The following is an 18,031-nucleotide window of genomic DNA, read 5'->3' on the forward strand; positions in this document are numbered from 1 at the left end:
GAACATTCTTAAAAAGAAGGAACGCACCTGTGAGCTCAGCAACACCGAAAGACCCGGAAGACCACGGAAAACAACTGTGATGGATGACCGAATAATTCTTTCCCTGGTGAAGAAAACACCCTTCACAACAGTTGGCCAGATCAAGAACACTCTCCAGGAGGTAGGTGTATGTGTGTCAAAGTCAACAATCAAGAGAAGACTTCACTAGAGTGAATACAGAGGGTTCACCACAAGATGTAAACCATTGGTGAGCCTCAAAAACAGGAAGGCCAGATTAGAGTTTGCCAAACAACATCTAAAAAAGCCTTCACAGTTCTGGAACAACATCCTATAGACAGATGAGACCAAGATCAACTTGTACCAGAGTGATGGGAAGAGAAGAGTATAGAGAAGGAAAGGAACTGCTCATGATCCTAAGCATACCACCTCATCAGTGAAGCATGGTGGTGGTAGTGTCATGGCGTGGGCATGTATGACTGCCAATGGAACTGGTTCTCTTGTATTTATTGATGATGTGACTGCTGACAAAAGCAGCAGGATGAATTCTTAAGTGTTTCGGGCAATATTATCTGCTCATATTCAGCCAAATGCTTCAGAACTCATTGGATGGCGCTTCACAGTGCAGATGGACAATGACCCAAAGCATACTGCAAAAGCAACCAAAGAGTTTTTTTAGGGAATGAAGTGAAATGTTATGCAATGGCCAAGTCAATCACCTGACCTGAATCCGATTGAGCATGCATTTCACTTGCTGAAGAAAAAACCGAAGGGAAAATGCCCCAAGAACAAGCAGGAACTGAAGACAGTTGCAGTAGAGGCCTGGCAGAGCATCACCAGGGATGAAACCCAGCATCTGGTGATGTCTATGCGTTCCAGCCTTCAGGCTGTAATTGACTTCAAAGAATTTGCAACCAAGTATTAAAAAGCGAAAGTTTGTTTTATGATTATTATTCTGTCCTATTACTTTTGGGACCTTAACAAGTTGGAGGCACATATGCAAACTGTTGTAATTCCTACACCGTTCACCTGATTTGAATGTAAATACCCTCAAATTAAAGTTGACAGTCTGCAGTTAAAGCATATCCTGTTAGTTTCATTTCAAATCCATTGTGGTGGTGTATAGAGCCAAAAATTTTAGAATTGTGTCGATGTCCCAATATTTATGGACCTGACTGTACCTGCTGCCTTTTTCCCCCTCAGTCTCCCCTCCCCTCTCTTTCCCTGTTTCTTCATTTTTTGTTTCTTTTGCTCAGCAGTACATTGCTCTCTGTTTCTGTTTGTTTAAGAGCAAATACACCACTTTTTTTTACCTGATTTCATGCATTAAATGCTATATATATTGTTTTATGATCGCTGGCTATATGAGCGCTCCTCTGTAGCATGGATCAGACGTCAGCGCACTCGCCGGTGTCTCCTTGCTGCTTAGCAACGCGTGCACATTTCCTCCTGACTGCCACCTGCCGCACGGGACCGGGCCCTGCGCTTCACCGGCTGGTGCGCTGCGTTCCACCCGCTTGACGCGCCTGTTGGTGGAGCGCGTCATCTAGGTCAGGTGCTCGGACCAAGTGACTCCGGGAGGCGGAGCTGTGGAATTTCAGGGCGCGCAATGCGTCTATAAACATGGCGCTTCACATGTAATTCGGGGTGCAGCTGATGGAACCAATTCAGCTGTTCCATTGGTGTCCCCCAGCAACATGTGGGGTTTACCACTTGTAAGGGACCATTGACGTCCCGCGTTTGTATCCTATGGATCCACTGATCTAAGGTATGTCCCTGTTCTGTCCTCCTGTAGTTCTCATCTTTTTGTGAACCAATTCTCATATTGATTATATCCTTCTTGTAGGACTGTTTCCTTTACCAATTTGGATTACTTCCCCTGATGTTAGACGACTTGAAACGTGACACATCGGGAACTATCCTATAGGGCACAATAGGGATACCTCCCTATTCTAGGGTTAGGTATCCGTGCGGGGCTGCCGATTGCGGGCCAGGAATTCTGTATAGACAGGCAGGGCCGTATCAGCAATGTCCCCATCCCCATTCAGAGAAAACTAGGGATACTTGTTCCCTGCGTTGTCTACACTCTGAAATTACCAGCGACCATACCAAGTTACCAGCCTAGACGCGGTGCATTTCCTTTACCGCGCTTGGTCTGTCCCTACCAGGGTTACGTCGGAATGGTAAGACTGTTCCTTATTTCTAAAGCCATACCTATTATCCATTGAACATGGTGTTGGGTTTTAATAATTACCAGTAAAAGTTATATTTTGGCTCCCTTTTTTGCTCCCTTAGGGGAATTGATGTTTTCTAATTGATTTTGGGAGCGCCATTGTCTACTATATATCGCTGTAATCATTGCTCTCTTTATGGAAAAAAAAACTAGGACATATGTACATGGCAGAGCCAATATGGAGTATGCATATACAGGTTGTATACATACAGGTTGTTACTATGGCGGTGCATGCCTGCTGTTGCCCCACTCCTCTTAGCGGGAACGGGTACGACATCTCTTTCCCTGTATTTAAGGTGTCCTCTCCAGTGGAGTCTGCCTAAGCTTTAGATTCCTACTGTAGCTTGCTAGTTTATACAGTGAAAGTGTTCAATTCAGACTGTCTGCTTGTGTACTAAACCTGATCACGGACAATCTTCAAAAGTTCCTGGAGACTTTTAATAGGGTTTATGAGGAACCCATATGATCTTCCTCTGCTACCTCTTCGCTACCAAAATTGCATCAGTGCAGTCTTTCAGTCGGCCAATATGCCACCCAGTTCCAAATACTGGCCTCTGAGCTGACCTGGAATAATGAAGCACTTTTGGTGGACTTTGTGAAAGATTGTTGGGGAAAATCAAGGATGAACTGACAGGTTTAGATATACCTTCAGCTCTAGAAGCCTTGATTTCTCTGTCTACCCGCATTGACCTTCAGTTCCGAAAACGTGACAAGTAGGCGGCTCTGGAGAAGTTATGCAATTCACTGCACTTGCATCAGGCCTTGGCAAACCAGTATCAAATTCCTGTTCAGAGTCTAAATAAATCCATGGTGGGGGCTTATGTTAATGGAAATGCTCTTATTGAGACCATACAATATGGACTGGACTTACTGTAGATTTCTTGAAAACATTTCACTCGTTCTTCCAACGAGCTTTCTCATTTCTGAGTGACTGTACAAGAATTCTCTGGGAATAAAAATGTAACTGAATCAACATCTGGTAATTATACCCAGCATGGGATCAGAGGTCATTATGCCCAGCATGGGGTCAAAGGTGTTGAATCCATTATCCTAATTGGAGTCAGTAGGTGATAATGACCTCCCAGAAAAAGGTGTCAAGGTGGGGTATAATGACCTCTGACCCCATGCTGGGTATAATTACCAGATGTTGATTCAGTTAAATATTTATTCCCAGAGAATTTTTGTACAGTCACTCAGAATTGAGAAAGCTCGTTGGAAGAACGAGTGAAACGTTTTCAAGAAATCTACAGTAAGTCCAGTTTCCTTGATTTATTCTTTACAGATATGCCCTGTATTTAGCTCCATCCATCTTCCCATCAACTCTGATCATGTTACCTCTCCATGCTGAAAACCAGAAATAGTTTTTTTTTGGCTTGCTTTCGAAAATGTCTTTCTTTTTGCCACTCTTCCATAAAAGCAAGATTTGTCAAGTACAAAACTAATTAATGTTGATCGAGCACCAAACTGCTCGGGTGCTCTGGCCGAACACATTGGGATGCTCGGGTGTTCTACTAAGCACCCGAGTATAATGGAAGTCAATGGGAGAACCCGAGCATTAAACCAGGGTGCCTAGTTCATAGGAAAAGGTCAGAAAATGATGAAAACACCACCTAGATGGTTTGGGAACAGCATGGGGAGGATGTATGGATGCATCTTGGACTCCCAGGTCACTGCTGCGAATGATGTTGTCCGAGTAGTACACCACTTTTACAGACTGACAATAAAACGCACCAAACCGAAGATAAAATCAATTTTAGAGGAAATTTTTTTAGGGAACATTCTTTCCTGTATATTTATGTGTATATAAAGTGTAAGTGCTGCCAAAAATTACAAGGAAGAGGCAATCCTATATAACCTGTATAATCACATAAAGGAGGGCCTCATTCACATTGTGGTACAATTGTTCAGGTAGTGGGACTCCTACACTCATAAAGCCAATGTACTAAGTGAAAGGTTTGCCAAAAATGACAAGGAATCGGCACTCTAATACACCCTTTGTTACACATAAAGGAGGGCATCATTCACAGCCTTGAAATATTATGATTGATGGCCTGCTGATGACCCTCAAAAACATTTGGAGCAAGGGCCTGCTGATCTGGCCATCTAAAACATTATGGGCGAGGGCCTGCTGCTGCTTTGGTGACTCTAGATAACCTGGGGCCGATTGCACATCCCCATGACGGCAACGATCCATTAGGATGTCTGCCCTATCAACTTTCAATGTTATTTTCAGCCCAAACCATGTAGACCATGGGTAACGGGGAATCATGGTTTGATTCCGGAGAAGGAGCCTGAGAAACAGCTATGGCTACCACATCTAAGAAAGGCAGCATAAATTACCTATTAGGTATAATTCGGTGAGGGCCTGCAGGTGAGCTGACCCTGTAAAAGATTGTAGGTGAACGCCTGCTGGTGATCCTCAAAAACATTTGGAGCAAGAGCCTGCTGATCTGGCTATCTAAAACATTATGAGCGAGGGCCTGCTGCCGCTTTGGTGACTCTAGATAACCTGGGGCCATTTGAATGTCTGCCCTATCAACTTTCAATGTTATTTTCAGCACAAACCATGCTGACCAAGGGTAACAGGGGAATCATGGTTCGATTCCGGAGAGGGAGCAAGAGAAACAGCTACGGCTACCACATCCAAGCAAGGCAGCATGCGCGGAAATTACCTATTAGGTATAATTAGGTGAGAGCCTGCAGGGGAGCTGACCCTGTAAAAGATTTTAGGTGCGGGCCTGCAGTTGAGCTGACCCTGTAAAAGATTTTAGGCACGTGCCTGCTGGTTAGCTGACCCTGTAAAAGATTGTAGGTGAAGGCCTGATGGTGAGCTGACCCTGTAAAAAATTATATGCGAGGGCCTGCTGGTGAGCTGACCCTGTACAAAATTATATGTGAGGGCCGGCTGGTGAGCTGACCCTGTAAAAGATTTTAGGTGCAGGCCTGCAGGTGAGCTGACCCTCTAAAACATTATATGCGAGGGCCTTCAGGTGAGCTGACCCTGTAAAAGATTTGAGGTGCAGCCCTGCTGGTGAGCTGACCCTATAAAAGATTGTAGGTGAACGCCTGCTGGTGATCCTCAAAAACATTTGGAGCAAGAGCCTGCTGATCTGGCTATCTAAAACATTATGAGCGAGGGCCTGCTGCCGCTTTGGTGACTCTAGATAACCTGGGGCCATTTGAATGTCTGCCCTATCAACTTTCAATGTTATTTTCAGCACAAACCATGCTGACCAAGGGTAACAGGGGAATCATGGTTCGATTCCGGAGAGGGAGCAAGAGAAACAGCTACGGCTACCACATCCAAGCAAGGCAGCATGCGCGGAAATTACCTATTAGGTATAATTAGGTGAGAGCCTGCAGGGGAGCTGACCCTGTAAAAGATTTTAGGTGCGGGCCTGCAGTTGAGCTGACCCTGTAAAAGATTTTAGGCACGTGCCTGCTGGTTAGCTGACCCTGTAAAAGATTGTAGGTGAAGGCCTGATGGTGAGCTGACCCTGTAAAAAATTATATGCGAGGGCCTGCTGGTGAGCTGACCCTGTACAAAATTATATGTGAGGGCCGGCTGGTGAGCTGACCCTGTAAAAGATTTTAGGTGCAGGCCTGCAGGTGAGCTGACCCTCTAAAACATTATATGCGAGGGCCTTCAGGTGAGCTGACCCTGTAAAAGATTTGAGGTGCAGCCCTGCTGGTGAGCTGACCCTATAAAAGATTTTAGGTGCGGGCCTGCTGGTGAGCTGACTCTCTAATAGGTTGTGGGTGTGGGCCTGCAGGTGAGCTGACCCTCTAAAACATTAAATGCTAGGGCCTTCAGGTGAGCTGACCCTGTAAAAGATTGTAGGTGAAGGCCTGCTGGTGTGCTGACCCTGTAAAACATAGTATGTGAGCTGACCCTTTAAAAAATTATATGTGAGGGCCTGCTGGTGAGCTGACCCTGTAAAACATTATATGCGAAGGGCATATATGCGAGGGCATTATATGCGATGAATAAGCATGTGTTGATATGATGGAAGAGGAGAAGGAGGATGAGAAAAGGAAGATTCAACCATATACCCTTGTTTGTAGTGGAAGGGGTGCATGGTAATACAGTGTATTCAGTACATTATGAACAACACATTTAAAGTGCCTTTATGTTCATCAGCTTTCCTCTGGTGGCGTCGAGAAGTCATGTCAATTCAGGCCTTTTTCATTTTTATAAGAGTTAACCTGTCAGCATTTTCAGTTGACAGGTGGATATGCTTATCTGTTACAATGCCACCAGCAGTACTAAATACCCGCTCAGACAAAACGCTGGTGGCAGGGCAAGCCAGCACCTCCAAGGTGTAGAACGCCAGTTCGTGCCACGTGTCCAACTTGGACACTTAGTAGTTGTAAGGCACTGAGGGATTATTGAGGACACTGACACTGTCTGCTATGTACTCCTTCACCATCTTCCAAAATTTTTCCCTCCTTGTGACACTAGGACACGCATCAGGGTAAGGGTGCTGGCAGTGTGTTATAAAACTGTCCCAGGCTTTGGAGAGTATTGGCCTGCCTCTGGTTGCAACTGCTCTGTGTTCCCCTTGTCTCCCCTCCTCAGCTGGCCAAGGAATTACGGACTCTGCCGCCAGCGTTGTCAGATGGAAATCTTTGGAGCAATTTATCAACAAGGCTCTTCTGGTATTGCAGCGTTTTGCTCCTCATCTCCACCAGAGGAATGAGAGATGAGAAGTTATCTTTGCAGCTGGAGTCAAAAAGGTTAAACAACCAGTAATCCGTGTTGTCTAAAATGCGTATAACGTGCATGTTGTGTGAAAGGCTACATAACATGAAGTCAACCATGTGTGCGAGAGTACCAACAGGCAAGACTTCCCTGTTGTCATCAGGAGGATGACTCTCAATCTCCTCTTCCTCCTCTTCTGCCCACTCACGCTGAACAGATAGAATAAAACTTCCATGGGTACTACCTTCTGTAGTGGAGGCAACCGTCTTCTGCTCCTCCTCCTCTTCATTGTCCAATTCATGCTGAGAAGATGAACTGAGGGTGGGCTGGCTATTACCCTGTGTAATGTCTTCCCCCATTTCTGCCTCTTCCACATGCAAAGCGTCGTCCTTAATTGTGAGCAGCGAGCGTTTGAGTAGACACAGAAGTGGGATGGTTACGATGATAATAGCTTTATCGCTGCTCACCATCTGTGTTGATTCCTCAAAGTTTCTTAAAACCTCACAGAGGTCAGACATCCTTGCCCACTCCTCACTTGTGAATAGCAAAAGCTGACTGGAAAGGCGACGACCATGTTGCAGCTGGTATTTCACTACTGCCCTCTGCTGCTCACAAAGCCTGGCCAACATGTGGAACGTGGAGTTCCAGCGCTTGCTCACATCGCACAACAGCCGGTGAGCTGGCAATTTCAAGTGCTGCTGCAGCGTTGACGTACTGGCTGAAGGTGTCGATGACTTGCGGAAATGTGCACACATGCGGCGCACCTTCACCAGTAGCTCAGAAAAATTGGGGTAGGTTTTGAGAAACCGCTGAACCACAAGGTTGAACATGTGGGATAGGCATGGGATGTGTCTGAGCTTGCCGAGCTCCAAAGCCGCCACCAAGTTACGGCCATTATCAGACACAACCATGACTAGTAGGTTGAGTGGCGAGAGCCACAGCTCAGTCTGGTCTCTTATTGCCTGCCACAGCTCTGCGGCGGTGTGCTGTTTGTCCACCAAGCATATCAGCTTCACCATGGCCTGTTGACGCTTTCCCACTGCAGTGCTACACTGCTTCCAGCTACCAACTGATGACTGACTGGTGCTGCACGCGGATAATTCTGAGGTGGAAGTGGAGGAGGAGGCGGAGGATGAGAAGTGGGTTTTGGAGCCACTAACATAGGTGCTGGCGGAAACCATAATCAAGGTAGGGCACGCAATCCTTGGCGTCGGTAGCACCTGTGCCATCCCAGGGTACGACTCGCTCCCGGCCTCCACAACATTCACCCAGTGTGCCGTCAGGGAATTGTAGCGTCCCTGGGCGAATGCACTTGTTCATGTGTCCGTGGTTAAGTGGACCTTCCCAGTAACTGCCTTGCTCAGGGCACGTGTGATGTTACGGGACATATTTTAATGTAAGACGGGCACGACACACCTTGAAAAATAGTGGCGACTGGGGACTGTGTAACGCGGGAAGGCTGCCGACATCAGCCTGTGAAAAGGCCTCAGTGTCCACAAGCCTAAATGGCAAGATTTCCAGGGCCAGTAATTTGGAAAGCTGCGCATTTAGTGCTATGGCCTGTGGGTGGTTGGCTGGGAATTTTCGCTTGTGTTCAAAGGCTTGGGGTAAGGACAATTGGACGCTGTGCTGGGACACGGAAGTGAATGTGGTTTCTGATAGTGCTTGCAAAGGTCCAGGTGCAGGGCGGGTGGCATCCGTGCCTGCGCCTTCGACAGGGGATTGGCCAGGACGTGACATAGGGGAAGAGGAGGTAGTGGTGTGACCCTCAGACACAGATTGTGGACCCAGGCATTCGGCCCACTTTTTCTGCAAGGGGGTGCTCTGTGGAACAGTTGTGGGTCTGTTTAGTGGGAACCACCTTCTCCCTTTTGGCACCCCACTGCCTCTTCCAGCCTGTTGCGGTGCTAAAGATTCCTCCCCCTCTGTACTGCTGTCCTCGCTCGGCTTTCCACCTTCCCAGGTTGGGTCAGTGACCTCATTGTCCACCACCTCCTCTTCTTTTCTTTTTTTTTTTTTTTCTTTTCTTTCTTTTTTAATGCAAAAATACATATCCACATAACATTTGTAATATTATAAATTTTGAGATCATCCCCAACCCGCCCCACCTATCCCCCCCCCTCCCAACCTTGCAGGAAAAAAAAAAAAAAGGGGTATATATAATAAAAAAGGAAAGTTCCAAATTAATTAAACCATGTCCCACTCTTCCCACAGTTTACCCCATTTTAGATAAGATCCTATTTGTTTGTGCAGAATCTTCTCATAGCTTTTCACTTTCTCGACCAGAGCCAGCCAGTTGCTGCAGTCTGGAGCGGAGGAGCTAAACCATAGTCTAGCGACAAGAAGCCTAGCCAGGAACATAACCTTGATCAATAATTGACCACCTCCTCTTCTACTTCCTCACTCTGATCATCCTCGATTTGTTGACCTAACCACATCCTCACTGATTGACAACTGTGTCTCATCCTCTTCATCAACCTCTTGAGACAGTAATTGCGGTTGACTCATTGGCAACTGTGTTTTATCATCATCCACCTCATTAAACACTAATTGCCGTTCCCCACCATCATGTTTTTGTGACTGTGGATGCTCAAGAGGTTGGAAATCAGGGCACAAGGGCCGTGCTTGGCAAGAGGGCCAAATCAAGTACTGGCAATGAAAAGAGGTCCTCGAAATATCCGAGTGTGGGATCACTTGTTTGGCCAGACTGTACATGGTGGGAGGGAGGAGCATCAGGGTGAGGATTGTGTTGACCAGACTCCTGGCTACTGAGACTGGACTTGGTGGAAGACAGGGTGGTGCTTAACCGACTGGAAGCATTATCTGCTGCAATCCAACCGACCACCTGCTGACACTGGGCTGACTTCGCAAGCATTGTCCTGTGCCGCCCTGCAAACTGGGACATGAAGCTAGGTATTGTGGATAATAAATTTTTAATTAATTTTAAGTTTCTCCGCGCCCAGGGCTACTGCCTCTGCATGCACCATCAGCATCATGGCCACTTCCCCGTCCCTTACTGCTTGCCTTCTTCATTTTAAATGTGATATAAGTATGTCACACGTACAGTAGCATAGGATTTGTAAGTGTATGCGCAAAAATTTTTACATTTATTTGTGATGAGGATATACAGGACAGGTACCACAAGTAATGTCACTGTTCGCAGTGTCTTCGGAAAAAGTACACTGGATGTCACTGATATTTTAGGGATGTGCACACTTTAAACAGGAGATGTGGCGCGGATAATTTAACTGTCCGCAGCAGATACCATCTACAGAAAAAGTACACTGGATGTCACTGATATTTTAGGGATGTGCACACTTTAAACAGGAGATGTGGCATGAATAATTTAACTGTCCGCAGCAGATACCATCTACAGAAAAAGTACACTGGATGTCACTGATATTTTAGGGATGCACACACTTTAAACCGGAGATGTGGCACGGATAATTTAACTGTCCGCAGCAGACACCATGTACGGAAAAAGTACACTCGATGTCACTGATATTTTAGGGATGCGCACACTTTAAACAGGAGATGTGGCCCAGATTATTTAACTGTCCGCAGCGGCCTTTTACATGGTATTTAGCGCAGTTTGCACTAAAAATATATATTGCTGCTGTCACACACAATAGTCCTTAAAAGGACTTTTGGGTCTCTGAAAAGTTTTTTGCATAAAAATCTTCCTATTACACTCCCTACACTGTCTGTCCCTTCCTATGCACAGCTCTCCCTAACACTGAACAATTTAGCACAGGTTGCTCTACAGACATATTGCTGCTGTCACTCACAATGGTCCTTTACAAGGACTTTTGGGTCTCTGAAACATTTTTGTACAAAAAAAATATTCAATTACACTCCCTACACTCTCTGTCCCTTCCTATGCTCAGCTCTCCCTGACTACGAATGAGGCGAACATGCTTCATCGGGTGCTTTATAGTACCCAATGACGCGTTCCGGCCAGCCAATTACTGAAATGGCAGTAGCCAACATGGCTACTGGCATTACAGTGAGGGCAGTACTTATCTGCATGTTTATTGGCTGCGTAGCAGCCAAGAAACGCGCGGGGGGGAGACTCGAGCATGGCGCTCGAGCACATGCGGTACTCGGCCGCCATGTTCCAAGCATCGAGATACTCGAGCTGAGCAGGTGTTCGGCCAAGCCTGCTCGATCAACACTACAATTAACAGTTCAATGACAATGGGCCTCTTGGCTGCTTCTCTAATTAATGATCTCTTTGACTGGCCTGTCAGTTTAGGTGGATGGCCATGTCTTGGTATGTTTGCAGTTCTGCCATACTCATTCCACTTTAGGATGATGAATTGAACAGTTCAGATGTTCATAGCTTGGGATATGTATTTTATAACCTATCTAACAGTTCTCCACTGCTGTTTAATGACTAATGTTCTCTAACAAACCTCTGTGGCCTTCACAGAACATCTGTACTTACGGTATACTGAGAATAAATTATACACTGGTGGATTCTATTTACTAATGAGGTGACTTCTGAAAACAATCGGTCACACTGGATTTTTTTAGGAATATCAGAGTACAGGGGCTGAATACAAATGCACACCACACTTTTTATTTATTAAAAATGTTGAAATCCATGTATCATTTTCTTTTTACTTCACACATACTGCACTTACTATTTTGTGTTGGTCTATCACATAAAATCCCAATAAAATACATTTAAAGGGAACCTGTCACCGGAATTTTGTGTATAGAGCTGAGGACATGGGTTGCTAGATGGCCGCTAGCCCGTCCGCAATATCCAGTCCCCATAGGTCTGTGTTCTTTTATTGTGTAAAAAAAGAAATAACGATTTGATAGATATGCAAATGAACCTGAGATGAGTCCTGTATGTGAGCTGAGTCAGAGACAGGACTCATCTCAGATTAATTTGCATATGTATAAAAAAACACAATAAAAGCACACAGAGCTATGGGGACTGGATATTGCGGATGTGCTATCGTCCATCTAGAAACCCATGTCCTCAGCTCTATACACAAAATCCCGGTGACAGGTTCCCTTTAAGTTTGTGCCCGTAATATGAAAATATGTGAATATTAAAGCCCCGGAAGAGACAAGAAATGATTAGATTATTTTTATGCCCGCTTAAGTAATTAGTTTTCAGCCACTTCAACTGTGTCTGGTTAGAAGTGAGTAATATATATGAAAAATATACCCTACTTGACAGAGGATAATATCTTATTAAACATTGGGTTATATTTTTTTTTTATCTCAGCTATTGGTGGTTGGGGGGATGGGGAATGGAGGATGGGGGGCTAAACTTTGTATACCATGTTGTTTTTTGTTATTGGTTTATTTTTCTTTTCTTTATTGTAAGCTCTAAAATTAAAAATAAAGTTTATAATAATAAAAAAGTAAAAAAAAGGTAGAAAACTTCAAGGGGTATAAATACTTTTTCCAGGCACTGTAGGCCATAGGAGGAGATAACCTAAGCAATTGGTGGTTTTTAGCCACATGAAACCTCGTCATGTGGCATGATTTTACAATGCCTAAAGTTCTTCCACATGACAGTTATCACCACTTGTCACAAAATGAGAGGGACAGAATCCTTGAACTGATAGACCTTGGTTTATATTGCCATGAGCCTAGGCCAAGATGTCAGCACTATTCAGCGTTGCAAGCCCCTGTGGTTGGGAAAACAACTAAGAACTGGAATGATAGCAAGAGGTGCATAGAGACAAACCTCTGCATGGACAGATTATCATATTAGAAGAATGGCGCATAGTGATCTATTCTGCATTGCATGTAAAATCGGAAGTTGCATCTAGTGTTGAGCGAACTTTTAAAAAATTCTATTCGGGTGCTTCCCCAAATTTCACATAGAAATTAGCTTTCTGACAAATTACTTAATCATGAAGTGTATTTTTTTTTTGTAAGTAGCGGAGCCAATGACGGGGAATAGCGATTGCACTGCCCCACAGCACTGAACCCCTCAGATGCCACGTTCATTGCTGATCATAGCATCTGAGAATAATAGTGAGGACTTTCAGGGGTTAAGACGTAAAAAAAAACAAAAACAATACTCACCTTCTCCATTTGAGTGCGAAGAGGCCACTGCGGTCATCATTTTTTTATTTTTTTTATAGTGTTTATTTATAGAAAGCTTTTAAATTTGCAAACTTAGAAACAAAGACAGCAGGACAGCAAGTCCATAATTCAGTACTCATACAAGAATCCCTGATCGGGAAGTACATCAGAATATGTCAATGACATTATGTTACTTAAACAAATAAGTAGTCCCGTGTTACATCATTGCATATTTACGAGTACAGGACCAGACAACCATTCACTCACACACTCATACATCCTGGAGTCCCAGAGTCCTACACATAAAATCAGATAGTACCCTGCGCACATAACCAAAGGCCCCAAATCTGTTTGAACCTATCAGGAGTCCCCCTCGCTGCGAAAGTGAGTTTGTACATCTGCAGTCAGCGTTTATCAGTTGGATCCAGGAACCAAGGGTGGGGTTCTTTGGTTGTTTCCAATGCTAAATAATTGTTTTCCTCACATAAAACATAATTAATCGGAGCAACTTTCTCCCATATTTGGTAGGAACTATTTCTGTCACCAGTCCCAACAGACAGACTATAGGAGAGAGTATCCCCGGGAGTCCCAGCTTTGAGGAGATAAAATCACAAATTTCACTCCAGTACCGCTGCATAACAGGACAAGACCAGACCATATGATATAAGGAACCTCTTGGCTCTCAACACCTAGTACAAGAGGGGTCTGAGAGCCTACACATATGATGCAGACACACTGGAGTGAGATAAACCCTGTGGACCCACTTAAGTTGAATGAGCTGGTCACGGGCGCTTATTACCGTGCTCTTCCAGACAGAGCTCAGTTCCTCCAAGGTGAGACGCCTCCATATCCGGAATATCAACTCTCCAACGCTCGAAGGAGCGATAGAGCGGCGAATCCTGTATTTTCATAATTTCTACATAAAATGATGAAATAGATTTATATGGTTGTTTCAACTGAACCACAGATTCAATGTGGTCATATTTCAAAGACACAGATAAGGATTTAAATTGGGCCTCACAGGCATGCCTCAGCTGGAGGTATCGGTAGAAACAAGTGTGGGGCAATTTGTATTCCCTGCGAAGGCTTTCAAATGAACAGAAGACCCCATCCACATACAATTTAGTAAGGTACTTCACACCACTTTGAGGCCAAAATTCATAGTCGGGTAAATGACACAGTTCTTGCAGCTGCCTATTGCACCAAAATGGTATATACGGGGACCAAGCATCACTCCCTTCACTCTCAATGTGCGTCACCACAAACTGCTTCCAAGCCATCACCACTGTAGCCATCGCTTCAGTGTAATGTGAAATCAAAATATAAATAGTTGTAATCTGCTCTCCAATGTCTTTGTGTAAGGAAAGCTAAAAATCTCAACCGCAGTCAGCCAAAGGTGTTCTCATGTAAAGTTCTGCTGAGCATCTGTCCTGCCCTGCTCAGTCTGTTTACTTTTATTTACTCACAAAAGGTGTAAAAGGGGCTGGCCCAAAACAAGGGAACAGGAAGTGATGACATACAAAGACAAGACACCATCATTTAGAATAACCTAGCCAACAAACACATGTATACAATAATCTACCATTACCACTGGAGTGAACTTTATCCATCCTTGCTCAGTGATTAATGCCAGATAAAGTTACTATGATCCTCATGCATGTTTACAGGACAGCGTCATTATCTCCAGCGGCTGATCATGCACACTAGAGCGCAGACAGCGTAACGTCTCCCACATAAAATTCCATTCAACCGAGTCGAATGCCTTCTCAATATTGAGGGAAGCGATCGCTCAGGATCCCGCATTATCACGTGAGACCTGCAAATTGGTAAATATCTTCTAAGATTAATATCAGTGGTTTAACCTTCATGAAACCAGATGAAATCACTGACAAAATTACATCCCTAAGACGTCTAGTGAGAAGTTTAGCTAGGATTTTTGCAAAAGGGAGATTGGTCTATAGGAGCCGCACTGGTCCGGAGACTTCCCAGGTTTGTGGATTACCACAATAGTTGCCTCCATGAATGACGGGGGCAAGCTGTTACACTCAATGGTGTAGTTCTACCGGGAAACCATCCGGACCAGGAGACCTCCCCACCATCATGCTTTCTATTGCAGCCCTTACTTCTCCCACCTCAATGGCAGCGTCCACAAAGGATCTATCCGAGTGAGAAAGTGACGTAAGCTTGACGTTCTTCAAAAAACCCTGAATATCACTAGCTGCATAGCGCGTTTCAGAGGTACAGTACAGACCAAAAGTTTGGACACACCTTCTCATTCAAAGAGTTTTCTTTATTTTCATGACTATGTATCCACCTGACTTCTCCACAACGCAACTCCAACCTCATTTATAAGGCAAGAAATCCCATTTATTAAACCTGACAGGGCACACCTGTGAAGTGAAAACCATTTCAGGTGACTACCTCTTGAAGCTCATCAAGAGAATGCCAAGAGTGTGCAAAGCAGTAATCAAAGCAAAAGGTGGCTACTTTGAAGAACCTAGAATATGACATATTTTCAGTTGTTTCACACTTTTTTGTTATGTATATAATTCCACATGTGTTAATTCATAGTTTTGATGCCTTCAGTGTGAATCTACAATTTTCATAGTCATGAAAATAAAGAAAACTCTTTGAATGAGAAGGTGTGTCCAAACTTTTGGTCTGTACTGTGTATAGGTCAGAATAGTAACAGGCAAATTGAGTACAAATATCACCTGGTTGGGAAAACTGAGTTCCCTCCGCATTAGTAATTAGAGATGTCGCAAACATAAAATTTTCCGTTCGCGAACGGCAAGCGCGAATTTCTACAAATGTTCGCGAACGTGCGAACCGGGCGAACCGCCATTGACTTCTATAGGCAGGCAAATTTTAAAACCCACAGGGACTCTTTCTGGCCACAATAGTGATGGAAAAGTTGTTTCAAGGGGACTAACACCTGGACTGTGGCATGCCGGAGGGGGATCCATGGCAAAACTCCCATGGAAAATTACATAGTTGACGCAGAGTTGGATTTTAATCCATAAAGGGCATAAATCACCTAAAAATCCAATTTTTTTTTGAACAATGTGGTTTAAAACATCCAGTGTGTGTATACGATCAGGTATGATGTTGTATCGATCAGGTAGTGTAAGGGTTACGCCCGCTCCACAGACATTGACAGACCCAACCCCCTTTTAGTGCACCGCAAACAGTCTATTTGCCCAACCGCAAACTTCCCATTTGCACAAGGTTGGATACCAAGCTAGCCATGTCCTGTTGATGTCATTGAAGGTTTCTTCCTCCACCCAGCCACTTACAACACCAAGGGTCCCGGAAAGGTGAATTGAATTGATTTTTCGAATGGGGATATGGTTAAAAAAACGCTGGCTCCCTCCCCTTTGTTTGAATCCACGGTCACTGCGTCTGTGCCGTGCAATTTACTTTCCCACCCGATATGAGTGCTATTTTCTATAGTTTTCTCTTCTCATCAGTTTAATCCCTGTTACGTCCCCAATCTGGGGTCCATTTATTAAATGGATTTTTCGAACGGGGAGATGGTTAAAAAAACGCTGGCTCCCTCCCCTTTGTTTGAATCCACGCCACGGTCACTGCGTCTGCGCCGTGCAATTTACTGTCACACCCGATATGAGTGCTATTTTCTGTAGTACTATTCTCATCAGTTTAATCCCTGTTACTTCCCATATCAGGATGGGATTGCCTTTTGTGAAAAAAAATTTAGGCCGGGTACCTTCGACTGCCTTCACAGTGACAGACCAAACTCTGATACATCAAACTGAATTGATTTTAGGAACTGGGAGATGGAAAAAGCAGCTTGGTCGGTCCTCTTACTCCCAAGTTGGGGCACTGCGCGTGCATGGAGCAATGTGCTTTGACACCCTATATGAGTGGTGTCTTAACTAGGATTCAGTTACATATTTATTCCCAGAATTTTTGTACAGTCACTCAGAATTGAGAAAGCTCGTTGGAAGAACGAGTGAAACGTTTTCAAGAAATCTACAGTACGTCCAGTTGCCTTGATTTATTCTTTACAGATATATACCATGACCTGGATAAATGAGAACCTTAACAGACTTAACTAGTACTATTCCTATCAGTTTAATCCCTGTTATGTCCCCTATCCGGGGACGTGTGTCAAATTGATTAACCATTGTCGAATTAACGAACCATTACGACATCCTGGAATAATTTAGTTCTGAGCTTTGTACTTGATTTGTATTGGAATTGATGGGGATTTTTTTAATTGTCTGCATTATTTCTAATAAACTATTAAGAGACTTTATTATGATTTTTTTTATTTTATGTATTAAAAACCCACCCATACAACTTAAAAAAATAAATAAAATTAATTTTTTTCTATGAAAAAACATCCAGCCGTCCCGATCGCTTTTGGTCTGATCATAATGAAGCAACGGCCTTATCATCTGGGGTGTGGCAACATTGCCAACATACTCATAGAGGTGATGATCGCGTCATTGTGATACGCAAGCCCCTTCACCACAACAAGGTAACGAACACGAAAGGGGAATTGACACTTGTATGTGCCTTTTTTTTTGTTTTGTTTTTGCAGCCACAGTGCAGCACCAGAGGCCCGAAAAATTAGGCATGTACACATGCCTGAAAAACAATGTTATTGTTGCAGCCGCTGTTGTAGCAGCGGCCGGAAAAATGTATGTTTTCAAGGCAGAAAGGTGACTAAAACATTGCGGCTTGAACCCTAGTTGGTGGCGGAGAATTCACGAAAGTCATCCGGTATGCAGACATTAAATACAGCAGCGTGGGGACCATTTTGAGGCCAAGGCATGTCATCAGGCCTTTTGTTAGTTAAACGTATCCCCTACTGTCAGTCCCTTCGGGATCCATGCCTCATTCATCTTAATGAAGGTGAGGTAATCAACACTTTTTTGACCGAGGCGACTTCTTTTGTCAGTGACAATGCCTCCTGCTGCACTGAAGGTCCTTTCTGACAGGACACTTGAAGCGGGGCAGGCCAGAAGTTCTATCGCAAACTGGGATAGCTCAGGCCACAGGTCAAGCCTGCACAC

The sequence above is a fragment of the Bufo gargarizans genome, chromosome 3, assembly GCF_014858855.1.
Source record: "Bufo gargarizans isolate SCDJY-AF-19 chromosome 3, ASM1485885v1, whole genome shotgun sequence".
In the NCBI taxonomy this organism is placed as follows: domain Eukaryota; kingdom Metazoa; phylum Chordata; class Amphibia; order Anura; family Bufonidae; genus Bufo; species Bufo gargarizans.